The 14,533-nt window shown below is 33.1% G+C and overlaps 1 non-coding gene across 1 annotated transcript; it reads right to left on the bottom strand.

The window, feature by feature from the left end:
* Nucleotides 1-13,659: 13,659 nt before the first annotated feature.
* On the bottom strand, nt 13,660-13,766 carry LOC123658770. The gene has a single exon (XR_006743933.1). It is a non-coding gene; the product is annotated as a U6 spliceosomal RNA (small nuclear RNA).
* Between the last annotated feature and the right edge of the window lie 767 nt (nt 13,767-14,533).

Below are 14,533 nucleotides of genomic sequence, written 5' to 3'. Positions count from 1 at the left end.
CAGGATGTTATTTTTTAACCATGCCGATACACTGTCAAATCCACGCTGTGCAGCATCATACACGTCCTCCCACGTACTGCCGTCAAACAGTAAAGCAGTATCATCTGCGAAGGAAATAATTTTTCCTTGTGGGATCTTTATTCGACAAAGTTCGTTTATGTACACTAGAAACAACGTGGGACCAAGAACGCTACCCTGAGGCACCCCATATGAGATGGGTACAATGTCGCTTGTTGTTTGACCGATCCTGACTCTTTGCCTTCGGTTTTGCAGGTAGTTTTTAAAAAGCAGAAGAGATAAGCCTCTCACACCAACCTCCTCCAACCTATCAATTAGTATAGAGATAGCAACCGTGTCAAAAGCCTTGGCAAGATCTAGAAAAATTACGAGAAGTTTCCGTTTATTCTCAATTCCAGACATTGATGTGTTTGTCATCACGATCACTGCGTCCTCCGTTGATCTACCAGCACGGAATCCAAATTGTGAGTCAGATAATATATGGTTGGACTCAAGAAAAGAAACTAACCTTTTATTCATAAGTTTCTCTAAAATTTTGGAGAGAACTGGCAGAATCGAAATGGGCCTATAGTTGCTGACGCTGGACTCATCACCCCCCTTGTGGATTGGCTTGACAGTAGATATTTTAAATTGCTCAGGGAAGCAACCCGTGCTTAGTGCAACATTACAAAGATGGGTGATGGGTGCAACGAGCAAATTACAGTTGCGCCTAATAAGCCAGGCGGGGATATTATCAACTCCAGCGGCACAGCCATCTTTCAGAGACATGATAATAACCTTTATCTCTCCAGGATCAGTGGGCCAAAGCAGCAGAGAGTTGGGAGACCTGGGGAAATCATGCTTACTTTGAGCAGGTGTGACACACGGCTGAATGAGCTTCTCAGCCAATGACTGTCCGATTTCGCAAAAATATTTGTTGACAGAATTAGCATTAGCAACAGGATCGTCACCACAGAGTAGGCTCGTAGATTTGTCCACCTTATTGCAAGTATAAGTAATGTTTCTTACTGCGTTCCAAAGTTTCTTTCCATCTGAACCAGCTTCACAAATCAGGGACCTTTCATATTGCCTTTTGAGTTTATGAAGTAGGTCGGTACAGTAGTTCCTATATCGCTTATATGTGCACTTTAAACTATCGTTATTAGGAGCCAGTTTAACTTTTTTATTTAGTCTATCGCGGTTTTTTAGGCAGCGTAACAGATCAGGTGTAACCCATGGTTTTGCTATTCTTTTTCTTTTTGACACAATGACCTCTCTTGTGTTAGAATTCAAAGCATTCTGCAATACATCATCATCATTCATTACAGCCTATACAGTCCACTGCTGGACATAGGCCTCCACAAGTTTACGCTAAAAATAACGTGAACTCATGTGTTTTGCCCATAGTCACCACGCTGGGCAGGCGGGTTGGTGACCGCAGTACTGGCTTTGTCGCACCGAAGACGCTGCTGCCCGTCTTCGGCCTGTGTATTTCAAAGCCAGCAGTTGGATGGTTATCCCGCCATCGGTCGGCTTCTTAAGTTCCAAGGTGGTAGTGGAACCTTGTTATCCCTTAGTCGCCTCTTACGACACCCACGGGAAGAGAGGGGGTGGCTAAATTCTTTAGTGCCGTAGCCACACAGCACAATAAAATATATAGCGTTAAAACTCAAAAAATTTTAATAAGAAACTGAAGTCGGTTTTTTCGTTTGCGAGCAAACACAATTATTACCTTGTTTATTCCTTACAAGCTGTTTCCCGCCCGCTTTGCGTGGCGTTACTTCTTAGCTTCGCTCCGCGCGGAATAGTTATTATTTTATTGTTTATAATAATAATGGAAAACTATCACATGTCCGCAAATAATTAGTTAAAAATATGAACTAAAAAATAAAATATAGTTTTAAAAAAAAGGCCGCTTTAATAGCTAATCGAACTAAAAAATAGAAAATAATTTTTAATTACAAAGAGTTTATATTACAGTAGTAGAAGATCGAACAATCAATCATAATTAATTACTTCAAAATAAAATTACAATAAAATTTAAGTTATTAAGAGAATAATTCAATTCAGAATAAAAAGCGTGAGGTGCTTGCTATATTAAATGTAACAATTATTCTACTTGCAATTATCTATGTGCGGAGGGTTATAAAAACATAGTAAAAGTTATGAAAATGTAGTAAAATGCAAAATATACTAATATAATAATGCATTATAATTTTATTTTAAAGTAATTAATTATGATTGATTGTTCGATCTTGTTACTGTAATATAAACTCTTTATAATTAAAAAATTTTTTCTTCTTTTTAAGTCGATTAGCTATAAAAGTCTCGTTTTTCAGTTTTTTTTAACCGACTTCCAAAAAAGGAGGAGGTTCTCAATTCGATTGTATTTTTTTTTTTTTTTATGTATGTTACATCAGAACTTTTGATCGGGTAGACCGATTTCGACAAATTTTGTTTTAATCGAAAGGTGGTGTGTGCCAATTGGTCCCATTTAAATTTATTTGAGATCTAACAACTACTTTTCGAGTTATATCTAATAATGCGTTTTTACTTGACGCTTTTTTCGTCGACCTACGTTGTATTATACCGCATAACTTTCTACTGGATGTACCGATTTTGATAATTCTTTTTTGTTAGAAAGGAGATATCCCTAGTTTGGTACCATGATAAGGAAACCAGGATCTGATGATGGGATCCCAGAGAAATCGAGGAAAACTCTCGAAAATCCGCAATAACTTTTTACTGGGTGTACCGATTTTGATAATTTTTAATTTAATCGAAAGCTGATGTTTATCATGTGGTCACATATAAATTTTATTGAGATCTGATGACTACTTTTTGAGTAATCTTTGATAACACGTAGTTGCTTGACTATTTTTTCGTCGATCTACGTTGTATTACTTATCGATGTAGTTGAAGTCGGTTTTTTTTCGTTTGCGAGCAAACAAAATTATTTTAAATTATACTTTAGGTACAGCTCAAGAAATACTCGTCAAATCTAATAGAAAATGGGATATTTTAAACCTACTTAGGTCTAAAAGATCTGTCTAGATAATTACGAGTAATAAATTTACTTCTAGAAAATTATTTATAAGAGTATTTTTAAGACTTTACTCATATCTAAAGAAATAATTAAACACTATTCATTATTTCACAAATTTATAAAGCTTGATATTAAATATGATCATCACACTAAATGTTATCTTATCTATGAATAACTAGTTCTAGAATTGTTTGCAGCTGGAAGTATAAACGTAAATTTAGGGTCAGGTGAGTTCCGTATACCACGTCTAGACACGCTAACTCATTATTTAATCCTATGGGGTACCTAATGGGGTTGAATAGAGGAAAGGGAAAACTGTTGAAAATCTCTGGAAATTTCTTTTTTTTATTTAAAATTTTTTTGTTAGTTTTAATTGTACATTTCAAATTCGTTTTTAAAAATCAGTTTGTAGTTGTTATAAATACATCATTTTTATTTGTTTTTTTTTTCAATTTTTTATCATTAAAACGAAATCAGAAGTAAGAAAAAAAAATTAAAAATTTCTTCATTGAATGAAGGCTTGCTGACTTCAATGGAGATTTTAAAATTGTCGTGAACCTTGATTTTTTTTTTCTAAATTGTTGTCATTGGCCTTAGGCCGCCTATTGCAAACGATTTAGACAGTATCACACAGACACTGTGTCGCCTAGGACACTCTTAAGTAAAACGCAGAGTTGCCTAAGCTCTGCGCCACCCTCTCGACCTCTTTGGCTAGGCCCACAGGAACGACGAGTCGATACGTGTGGAACCAGTTCGGCTGCAGGAGTTTTTCTTATTTAGAGCTATGCCACGAATGCTTGATGGAGACCCCACTCCGGGTTTCCAACGAAGTTTTCCTTCTCCAGGACCCTGATGATTTTGAGCCAGGCTTATCCCTCGGTCGTCTTTTACGACCCCACGGGAAGAAAGGAGGTAGTGCTATTCTACTCGGCTAGCACCACGCGGCCGCATTTTTGTAATATATACATATATCGATCACACATAAGTTTTCTGTTTATAATGTAATTATTTGAATCACACTAGGTACCTCCAACGTTTTTCTATTTATTTGTTTTTATTAATTACCTTTTTGACCAAGTTTTCAGCAAAATTTTACAAAAATGTCACTTGATGGATGTCTATAGCTGCACGCTGGTCACGTGGCTCTACGCTAGCATGGAGGAATTTTTACAAGCCTTTACAATTTATTATTGCATGAAATTGGTGTTTTAAAGATAAAGTAATAGGAAAAGATAGTTGTATAAAGAAGTAATACATTTTGACACACTCAATTAGTGATACGCTAACTGAATTTCAAGTATTATCTGCTTCTTGAGAAATACCACGTACAAGTTTTGAGATTAAATTACCTCAATTTCATTAAAATATAGAAAAAAAATTGATAAGACAATTATTATTTATTTTATTTTTAACTGGCTTTTTTCATATTATCATATTTTTTGTACATATGTAATTTTTTAATTTTCGTTTACACGAACCACATTCTGATAAAAACGAATACGAAAAAAAAAAGAATTATCCAATATCCTTTGGAACAAGAAGGAATGTCGTTCGGAAATTATGCATTATATATGTATTATATGTAAACATTTTTGCGTTACGTTTATATTAATATAAATTTTTTCGTTGGGTTTTATTTTTATTCTATTCTTTAATTAAAATTGTGTGTAAGTAAACGAAATAAAAAAAATCGATGATCATATATTACAAAGATTATAAAGATGGCGGATGGACAACAGGACGAGAATGACCTTAATAGAAAGTAAAAATTGTAGAAATCTCGGGAGGAAAATAGCTTCTCCTTAATACAGATAGCTCAGCTATCCTACCTAGGAGAAGTAGAGATCATACTTAGTAATTACTTTCAAACTACAACTACAAACTAATTGTTCCTTTTTTTATTACTAAATAAATACTTGTAGCAAAAATATTTATCCAATTGTGACGGTACCATAATATAATTTCTTTAGTATTAATTTTTATTTCATTGTAATAGGTTAAGTTTGGAAATATGTTTTTTAAACATTATTATTATTAAATAAATTATGATTATAAATTATAATGGGTCGAGGACTTTATTGTAAGAAGATTAAAAAGCCAAAACAATATCAAAAAAGTGAGTGCTTAAGACTGCGCCGCAAAAGTAAAACTTCATTGACAGTCGCAATCAATTTATAATATAATAATAACTATTACATTAATAATGACAATTATTACGTTTTAATTAAATAACCCTTTCAACTGAGGTAGGGCACAGCAGGAATTTCCTGCTCAAAATATGGAGCAGCCCGACTGGGGTAGCAGTAAGCAGTATTGTGTTCCTGTTGGTGAGTAGGGTGACCAGAGCTCCTGGGGGGATTGGGGATTGGGTCGGCAACGCGCTTGCGATGCTTCTGGTTTTGCAGGTGTCTATAAGCTACGGTAATCGCTTACCATCAGGTGAGCCGTACGCTTGTTTGTCGACCTAGTGACATAAAAAAAAAACCTAAATACAGTGACACAACAGCGAAGATCAGTTGACTGTATCTTTCTCGCTCGTGTAGACTCGCCGGTCCCGTGCTCACTCGATCAAGCCTTTCACCTCAGAGCGTGACGGATCAGCCTAACTTACTATCTACGAAAAAATGTTTGTGCTTTGCGCCAAAAGAAATTTTCACTTAAAAACATCTTTAGTCTTTGGAAACATTAAAATAAAATGACATTAGTCCTTTAGCTACTATCGGTTCGGCATCGTTTTCGTTCGGATAGAATGCACGACCGCTTTTGCATCTACAGCCACCAGTCACCACTGCGCCAAAACACTTCACATTTTTTAATACATTAGTTAAACATTCTCAAGTGTATTCCAAGCCATTTTTGTACAAACAGCAGAAGTACTTTAACGGGGAAAAGTTCTAACAATTTCCAATCTCAGATTTCTAAAATTATATTAACGGTTGCTAAAGAATTGCTTCCAGACGTCTTTTGTGTACCCCGAGATATTGAAAGCGAGATAATGAGTCGTGACGGTGATTTGGAATCAAAGAAAGATATCATGTTATTGATACGTAGCTTGAGATTGATTTTTTGACATCATTCGAAATTTGTACATATTTCTTTGTTAATATTGTTGTTGGTTTTTTGTTGCTATTGTATTTTATGCTGTGTTTTTCACTCAAACAATACATTAAAATAATATTAATACTTTTATAATAAGCAAATTAAACTATAGATTGAGGTAATCAGGAAATATCTTACTCAAATTTAGAACATTTCGACTGGTAAGTACCCCCCCCCCCCACCCTTCCAGGAGTCCACAGTAAAATAATACTGATCTCAAGTGGTGTTATATTGATATATTCTTCCTCCTCTATCTCCTTAAAAGGGTCACTGTTTACAAAGCAAATTTCAATATGGTACCTAAAATGTTTTAAAATAATATAATATATCGAAAAAAAATCGACTTCAATTTTATTGACCATAATGCGAAGGTAGGTTAGTAGGTAAGTAGGTAGGACGTAGGAAGGTAGGCGAAAAAATAGTCAAGTAAATACGCGCTTAAAATGAATACTTAAAAAATCATCAAATCTCGATCAAATTAAAAAAAAACACACGAGAAGCACAAGCTTTCGATTCAAAAAAACACATAAAAAAGAAAAAAAAACTTTCGAATTGAAAACATCCTCCTTTTTAAAGTCGGTTAAAAAACTGAAAATTATTATAAACTAGCTGCGCGGACAGACCTCGTTCTGTCAAAAGTTATTAGATTTTTATTTAGGTATATAGTTTTTTTTATTTTATTTTTTTTATTTTTTTAGTATTAAAACCTTTCGCTGGGCCTTAAGAAACATAAAAAAAAAAATATTAGCCGAATCGGTCCAGCCATTCTCGAGTTATGCGCTTATCAACATTCATTTTTATTTATATAAGATTTAGTCATACAATGAATAAAACAAATAATATATACATGTGTGTGTGTGTGTGTGTGTGTGCTAAAACTTTATTTAATATGATTTTACCCTCTATCCAAGATTTCTGTGTGAATAGGAACATAATTAGAGTGAAAAAGCAATTAGTTTTCATAATTACGTGTTTGCAACATTTATATTTAACTGTGTTGTTTTCAATATTTTACTTGAATAACATATTTGATATTATTATGTACTTCGTTATTTCATTATAATTTGGTATTATTCAATTACTTTTTATAATAATTTCTGCTTTTTTTTTACTTTTAATTCATACTAAAACGTCGAAATATTACATATTTGGAAATATTTCTGACGAATAAGTTACATACCTACATAGTAATGGAATAATATTACCTATATCTATACAAATAAATAAAATTTGAGTGTCCGTTTGTAATAATAAAATAACCGCTTTTAACTAAATGCATATGGATGTATACACGGTACATATACTAAAATAATATTTTTTACAATTTTTATCTGTCTGTGTGTCTGTCTGTTTGTTCCGGCTAATCTCTGAAACGGCTGGACCGATTTTGACGGGACGATCACTGGCAGATAGGTGATATACTAAGGAGTAACTTAGGTTACTTTTATTGTAGAATTTTGTAAATTTTATAACTCTACGACTGGTTAATAACTATTTCTTTAAAATTCCACGCGGACGAAGTAGCGGGCACAGCTAGTATTATAATAAATGAATTGTTTGACATTCAGTAAAGACAAACAATATTAATCTATTATCTATTCTCAATTTGTCAGTCACAGACTTTAACCATAGACAAAAGAGTATATAATAAATGCGCGTGTGTATGTGTCAAATATATAGTAATATGTGTAATTTTTTTTAATTTTATGCAAAAAAATATTGGCATTCTGCACTCTTTCTATATATTATGAACTATAAGTGTGCGAAATTTCATAAACCTTCGTCCACGCAATTTTCGAAAAAAAGGTTACAAAGTTTTTGCTTCACGTATTAATATATAGATTTCTGACGGTCACGTTACCTACACAGTACAGTAGAGTAACATCATAACCAGCAACATCGTGAAGATTTAGCGTAAGCTTGAGCACACAATGTTAGTCCGTTTAGATATATTGTACCTATACATTTAAATACTTATAATTTATATTCATAATCTTAAGCATATTTTATAATTGACCAACTTACAAAACAGGAGGAGGTTCTAAATTCGATTATATTTTTTTATGTATGTTTACCTCAGAACTTTTGACTGGGTAATTTTTTTTAATCCAAAGGTGTTACGTGTCACGTAGTTTCGTTAAATTTTAATTGAGATATAATAAGTACTTTTCGAATTATATTTAATAATGCGTATTTGCTTGATTACTTTTTCGTCGACCTACGTTATATTATACCGCATAACTTATCACTGGGTATACCGATTTTGATGATTCTTGTTTTAATCGAAAGCTGATACTTGTTTTGTAGTTCCATTATGGATATCTGATAACTACTTTTTGTGCAATCTTTGATAACGCGTATTTACTTTTCTATTTACGTTGCATTGCTTGTCGGTGTAATTGAAGTCGGTTTTTTTTTCGTTTGTGAGCAAATACAATTATTGACCAAACTTTTTATTTAAATAAAAACGTCATAGAAACGATAAAGCGACATAGTTCCAGCGCATTAACAACTTACGAAAGTAATTCGCGTAATACGCAATCCCGTTAATCAAGTCATAAACGTTAGTTGGGAAAGCCAATAAATCGTCAGTTTGTTACACTCCCTTTTAAACTATATTATCTACAGTTCTAAACTTTGAATCGTTTTAGTTGACTGATTGGATTTGTTTCATACAACTTGGAAAATGTTTTAATCTGTTGACGGATTGAAGCCATAATTAAGTTATAATGAAAACTCGTAATTGAATTTCAACTAGAAGATAACTTATAAATGAATGTTATCGAGACGGTAAAAGCTTTTGTCTTCTGGTGGAAATTTCTAGAAATTTAATCAACGGTATTATATGTATATAAACATGGTTGTAATTAAATTTGCGTATCGTGTCGCGTCAAAGCAACGTATTGATGAAAGTATTGAGGTACGTTTTTTGTTAACAAATTAATTAATTAGAAAAAAAGGGGTTCGCTTCAACCTGTAATATCCCACTGCTAGGCATAGGCCTCTTTCCCCATGTAAGAGAAGGATCAAAGCTTAATCCACCAAGCTGCTCTAATGCGGGTTGGCGGATATATTCCCTACTATGAGTAACGATCGCTATCAGGTGTACTTGATAACAACGACGGCTTAACGTGCTCTCCGAGGTACGGTGGTAACCCACAAGGACTGCACAAACACCCAGACCACGGCAAACACCTGTATGGCCAATACAAATGTTTGTCATGTGCGGGGATCGAACCCGCAACCGCCAGGGCAACAGGTTACAATCCATGATTGTGACCGTTGTGCCAACGCGGTGTCAAAAGGGGGAAAAAGGGTTAAATATAATTAATGTTCGAAATTTTCCACCTTTCTAAGGTAACATTACTAATTTATGTTTCTTAATTATTTATTCGAACTCTGACAGGTTACCTACACTTAATTAAAGTTGTGCGAAATTAGTTGAGTACAAACTTACCCGCCAACCCGCATTAGATCAACTTGGTGGATTAAGCTCTGATTCTTCTCCTACATGGAGAAAGAGACCTATGGTAAATCATAAACTTAATCAGCCCGAGAGATATGACAACTTATCCTTTACCTAAAGGTTATAGGGAAAATTCTTTATGTCAGGGATGAGATTGTCGTTCGTCTCTTATACTCGTAGCATAATAATTATTAATTGGTGTTCAATTAATAATATCATCTACTATTAAGTATATAATCTGTGGATTTTTGATCTGTTGGTAATCTAGTCTCACAACAGACAAGCAACGAAAATACAACGAAAAATGACTTATAGCAATTAGAACAGCCAGTCAGCCAGTGCCGTGAACAATCTAATGAAAAACGAATTCAGCGCTACAATCGAAATGAAATAAAATTAATGTTCTCATTCAAAAATAATAATCAAACGTTTATTCTTCTTGTATTCATCCTATAAGCAATATGTAACATTTCCAAGCATAACATTCCACATAGCGACTACAATCAGGCTCTATCGATTCCAGTTCCTGTAATAACAACAATCGCCTCAAATTGTTTTCTCGTTGAGATCGACTCCGGCTAAGAATAGGTCAGCGTCCACTTTCTTAGTCGGGCTTTTAGGGTTCTCGAAGATTGTGAACACTCCCTATAACGTTAGGTACTTATTACTTACCTTTACCCAACATTGCTTTACAATGCTTATGAGGAGTCAAAAATGCGTTACTGGACGAATTGGAAAACGGATTTAAAGTCTCAGAATGGGAATAAGATCTCATACATAATACGAAGTTTTTAAGCTTTCACGAACATTATCAACACTTAAAAAAGTACAAAAACAAAACACGGCAAATGCATTTACAATACTTATTCGTTCATATAAATATTTAATACAATACTTCAAAATTAATCCACGTTTTTTTTTATTAAAAGTTTCTCGAAGTTAAAATCAAACACCCGATACCATCGACGAAAACTAACGAACAAATATTTATTATACTGAATTAGAAACATTTTCACGGAACCAAAGTTATTAGTACACTTTCCGTCTAACAGTCTGTGGCGGTGTGGAGATCTGAGAATAACAACTGTTATAGAAATCCTATACGCATCGCCATCGGCATAATATACAAAACAATATCCTTGACATACATGAAAATCTGTTCCTAATGTAAACTATGCCTGTGTCATCGGTAATAGACGATTGATCTATTTTTTTTTTTTCAAAAAAGGTGTAAATCTGTTATGAAAATCTACTCTGTACTTCTAGTATTATCTGTTCTTCTGTAGCCAAACACAGGTCACAGTTTGTAGATTTGATTTTGTTTTATCATTGTAATGACAATAATAACAAAAATTTAAATAATGGCAACAATAATGATTATAAGTAAATAACACCCTTTTGTCTTCGTCCTAAACCGATGTGCGATCTCGCTAAGCGGCATCCAGGACGATTATCCTGAAAATTACGAATATCCAATTTTGTTTTACTATAAGTCCCCCTTAAGGAGTGGTGTTTCCAAGGTTGCTAGGGCCAACAACGTTCACATTTGGAAAAAAGTACGTGTTATATTACATCATTTATTCATTATTTACATTAATCTATAAACGCGTTCTAAAGAAAAAAAAAGTTAGGTAAATGACTAAAATAATTACTAATAGTTTCAGTGTTGTAATTCTTCCAACAAAGCATAAATTGTTGATCTTAAATTTTAACAATTTTCATTATTAACAAATACTACACAAATTAACATATTTACATTCCGAAAAGGTGTCACTTCCATTTCCTATTGTTATGCAAGTGCAACGCATTTTGCATTAAAAGGCCAGCGCTTCACAATTCAAACATTGGTCCGTTGAGTCGGTTTTTCTCAAGAGCTTCGAGTGCTGATCATACTTTCCATCTAAAGCATTGTCTACAATATGCGCTTAATAGATTGATATTCTCTTAGATACCATTTCTATTCTAGAAACCTTTTAAAGGTTTTCTAGAGGCTTTGTAAAGTAGATTTTTTTTTAAATAAAGTGTGATGTGTGTTGGGTACGTCGATTCATGATTTCTGTGTCATAATTATACGCCATTACCTATTTGTATTTTTTAAGTATCAATATTAATTTACTTCAAATACACTGGCATATTTCTTTAAAAACGTTTTTTAAAAGGTATTTACCAACTTAGAATGCGAATTAGCATGTTGCCATAAGCATTAAACAAATCATGTGGGTTTGGACGCTAAACGAATATGGGTCTAATTTTGTAAACTGTGTCGGAGTCTTCTTCCTTCTGCTGGATAAAAATACAAGAATTCAGTTGCCTCTCAATGTGTTCGAATCAATCAATAAGACTTATAACAAGCCAAAGCCAATTAACGATGCCTCTTTTTTTTTATGTCACTAGGTCGGCAAACAAGCGTACGGCTCACCTGATGGTAAGCGATTACCGTAGCTTATAGAAACCTGCAACACCAGAAACATCGCAAGCGCGTTGCCTACCCAATCCCCAAACCCCCAGGAGCTCTGTTACTCACCAACAGGAATACAATACTGCTTGAAAACAGTATTATTTTGCTGTGATCTTCTGTAAGGTCGAGGTACTACCCCAGTCGGGCTGCTCCATATTTTGAGCAGGAAATTCCTGATGTGCCCTACCTCAGTGCCTGTACTAAGCTTCAATCGATATTTACATACTTTTAAAGATATCATATTATAGAAACTTTTTATTAATGATACACGTTCCAGCAGCAGTTTTCTTTCAGTGTTCTACCCTTCCAATCAGGTACAACGTACAACATACACTTCTTTGCCAGGTAGTCCTATAAAAATATGCCGTTAGCTTAAGTACCTAAAAATCGTTTATCTTAATCAAGAATGTTTTTATTTAAAAACGAAACATTTATAATACGTAGGTATCTAACTTTATTCAACGGAAGAGCGTGCTCTGACATAAGTAAGATGCAAAGTGCTGATTTCAACCGAGTGGTCTTCCACTTTCCGTAATAAGATGGAATATTTTACACTTAAGAGACTTTTAATATAATTTTATAAAATAAACGATAGCTGCATTTAGGGCTGCAGATTTTTAAATCAAAACTGGGTCGCGGTTAAAGAAAAAAAAAATATCGGTTCCAAAAAAATAATATTAAGAATTTTACATCAACCACTTAAATTAAAAGTTAAAAAAGTCTAGAATAGTGGTAATACACTAATACACTTTTTCATAATTAAAATTTATTAATTTCAAGTAAAAAACCTACATATAACAAAAGCTAACGAAAAGACAAAAAAAAAAACAAGGAAAAAGGCAAATAAAAAATACAATATTTTGTAAAATTAGGAATGTATTCCAAAATTTAACTCACTATCTTAATAATCAATAGAGGTCTTAAGTGAATTGTCATTTGGCGGAATATGGCATGGCAAGCAATAGAGCTTACCAAAGGGAACGAAACAGCACGGTAATTCTTAAGCATAATTAAATAAATAGTTAAACACTCAACTCCACTAGGATTAACCCCTGTTTCGGGGGTCTGAAAACATACAATACACAAACACAAAAGCCCAGACCATACTTAATCTGTACAAACAAAAACCTATTGGCGATAAGTAATTATATGACTTGATTTCTTTACGTATAAACAAAACTTGCCAGGTAGTAGGAGTAGATAGTTAGTGTAAAAGAACTGAAGGAAAGCTAATTCCTTTTGTTTTGTTTTAATCAGAATAAGTTTTTTATATTTTTCATAATAATTATACATAAAAAAAAAATATTTTAGTTTTTACTTTCTTACACGTAGAGCGTAATTTATAGATTGCTTACAGTCTACCATGACGAGTCTTATCAATGAGTTAAACTATAATTATTGTTTTAATAGGTTGCGTATAAAAATATTTGACAGAGAAAGAGAAGTTTGACGGTGAAAAAATAAATAAATATCATAACCATTATTATTTTTGTTCAATGCCATAAGTACAGTCCTAGAAACTTGCCGTTTATCGGCATTCGACAACAAATAATTTTTACCTACTTTACTTAAGGTTTAAATATAATTATGTCAAAAAATGTGGAACGCTTCACGATTTTGCGTGTCATCCTTGCGCAGGGGCCATGCTAATCTTCTCTGTATCGTTCCAATTTTAGTATATGTACTGCCGAAGCGAGTACAATTAGAAAGCGACATTCTTTACTTATATACTTAAATGTGTTAAAAACTTCAAAAGCGTGATTTAGAATCATATACAATTTACACGTTAAAAATTATAATTATATATAATTAAACATAAAATATGTTCTAAAACAATTAAAATATTTAATTTTTAAATAATTTCAAATATTTTTCACTGTAACATTCAAGAAATAAGACAATTCAATTGTTAATAGAAAATTTAGCTCTACTAGCGCCATCTATTTAGTACTAGTAGAAATACGTCACAAGCTGTATGGGATTGTTTCTTACGAACGAAATTCTACTGACACAGCTGCACTGGTAGTATGTATCATCGATTACATAGTAAACATAATATCATTGTATTCACATGGTCAAGAAAAAAAATATTTAAAAAAAACGAGTGTGCTTTAAACCACACGACTGAAGTAAAACTTACGAAACGTATCTCTCTCTCTCATTCCATCTTCACCAACTTATATCTTCTTCTTAACTTCCGTTCCCTTCTCCAGATTACACTTTTCGTAACGCTCTCGTCACGCTTTTACCAACTTACTCCCCAAGTCCGTAAAAGAAGTTTTGTTTCAAATATAATGTAACCTACCTGAAATAGTTGTGCTACCAGTAAATTCACAATTTGTTTGCTTCTTTGCTATAGAAAAGTACATTTGAATGAAAAAGATTTCGAATAAAATAAATACAGACCTTTTCCATTTTTTTTTTGTTTTATTCGTTTGTATTATAAACACATTTTTAACAATTATAT

Source organism: Melitaea cinxia, chromosome 12, assembly GCF_905220565.1.
Source record: "Melitaea cinxia chromosome 12, ilMelCinx1.1, whole genome shotgun sequence".
Classification (NCBI taxonomy): Eukaryota; Metazoa; Arthropoda; class Insecta; order Lepidoptera; family Nymphalidae; genus Melitaea; species Melitaea cinxia.
The sequence above is the reverse complement of the archived record's forward strand: the minus strand, read 5'-3'. Positions and strand labels throughout refer to the sequence as shown.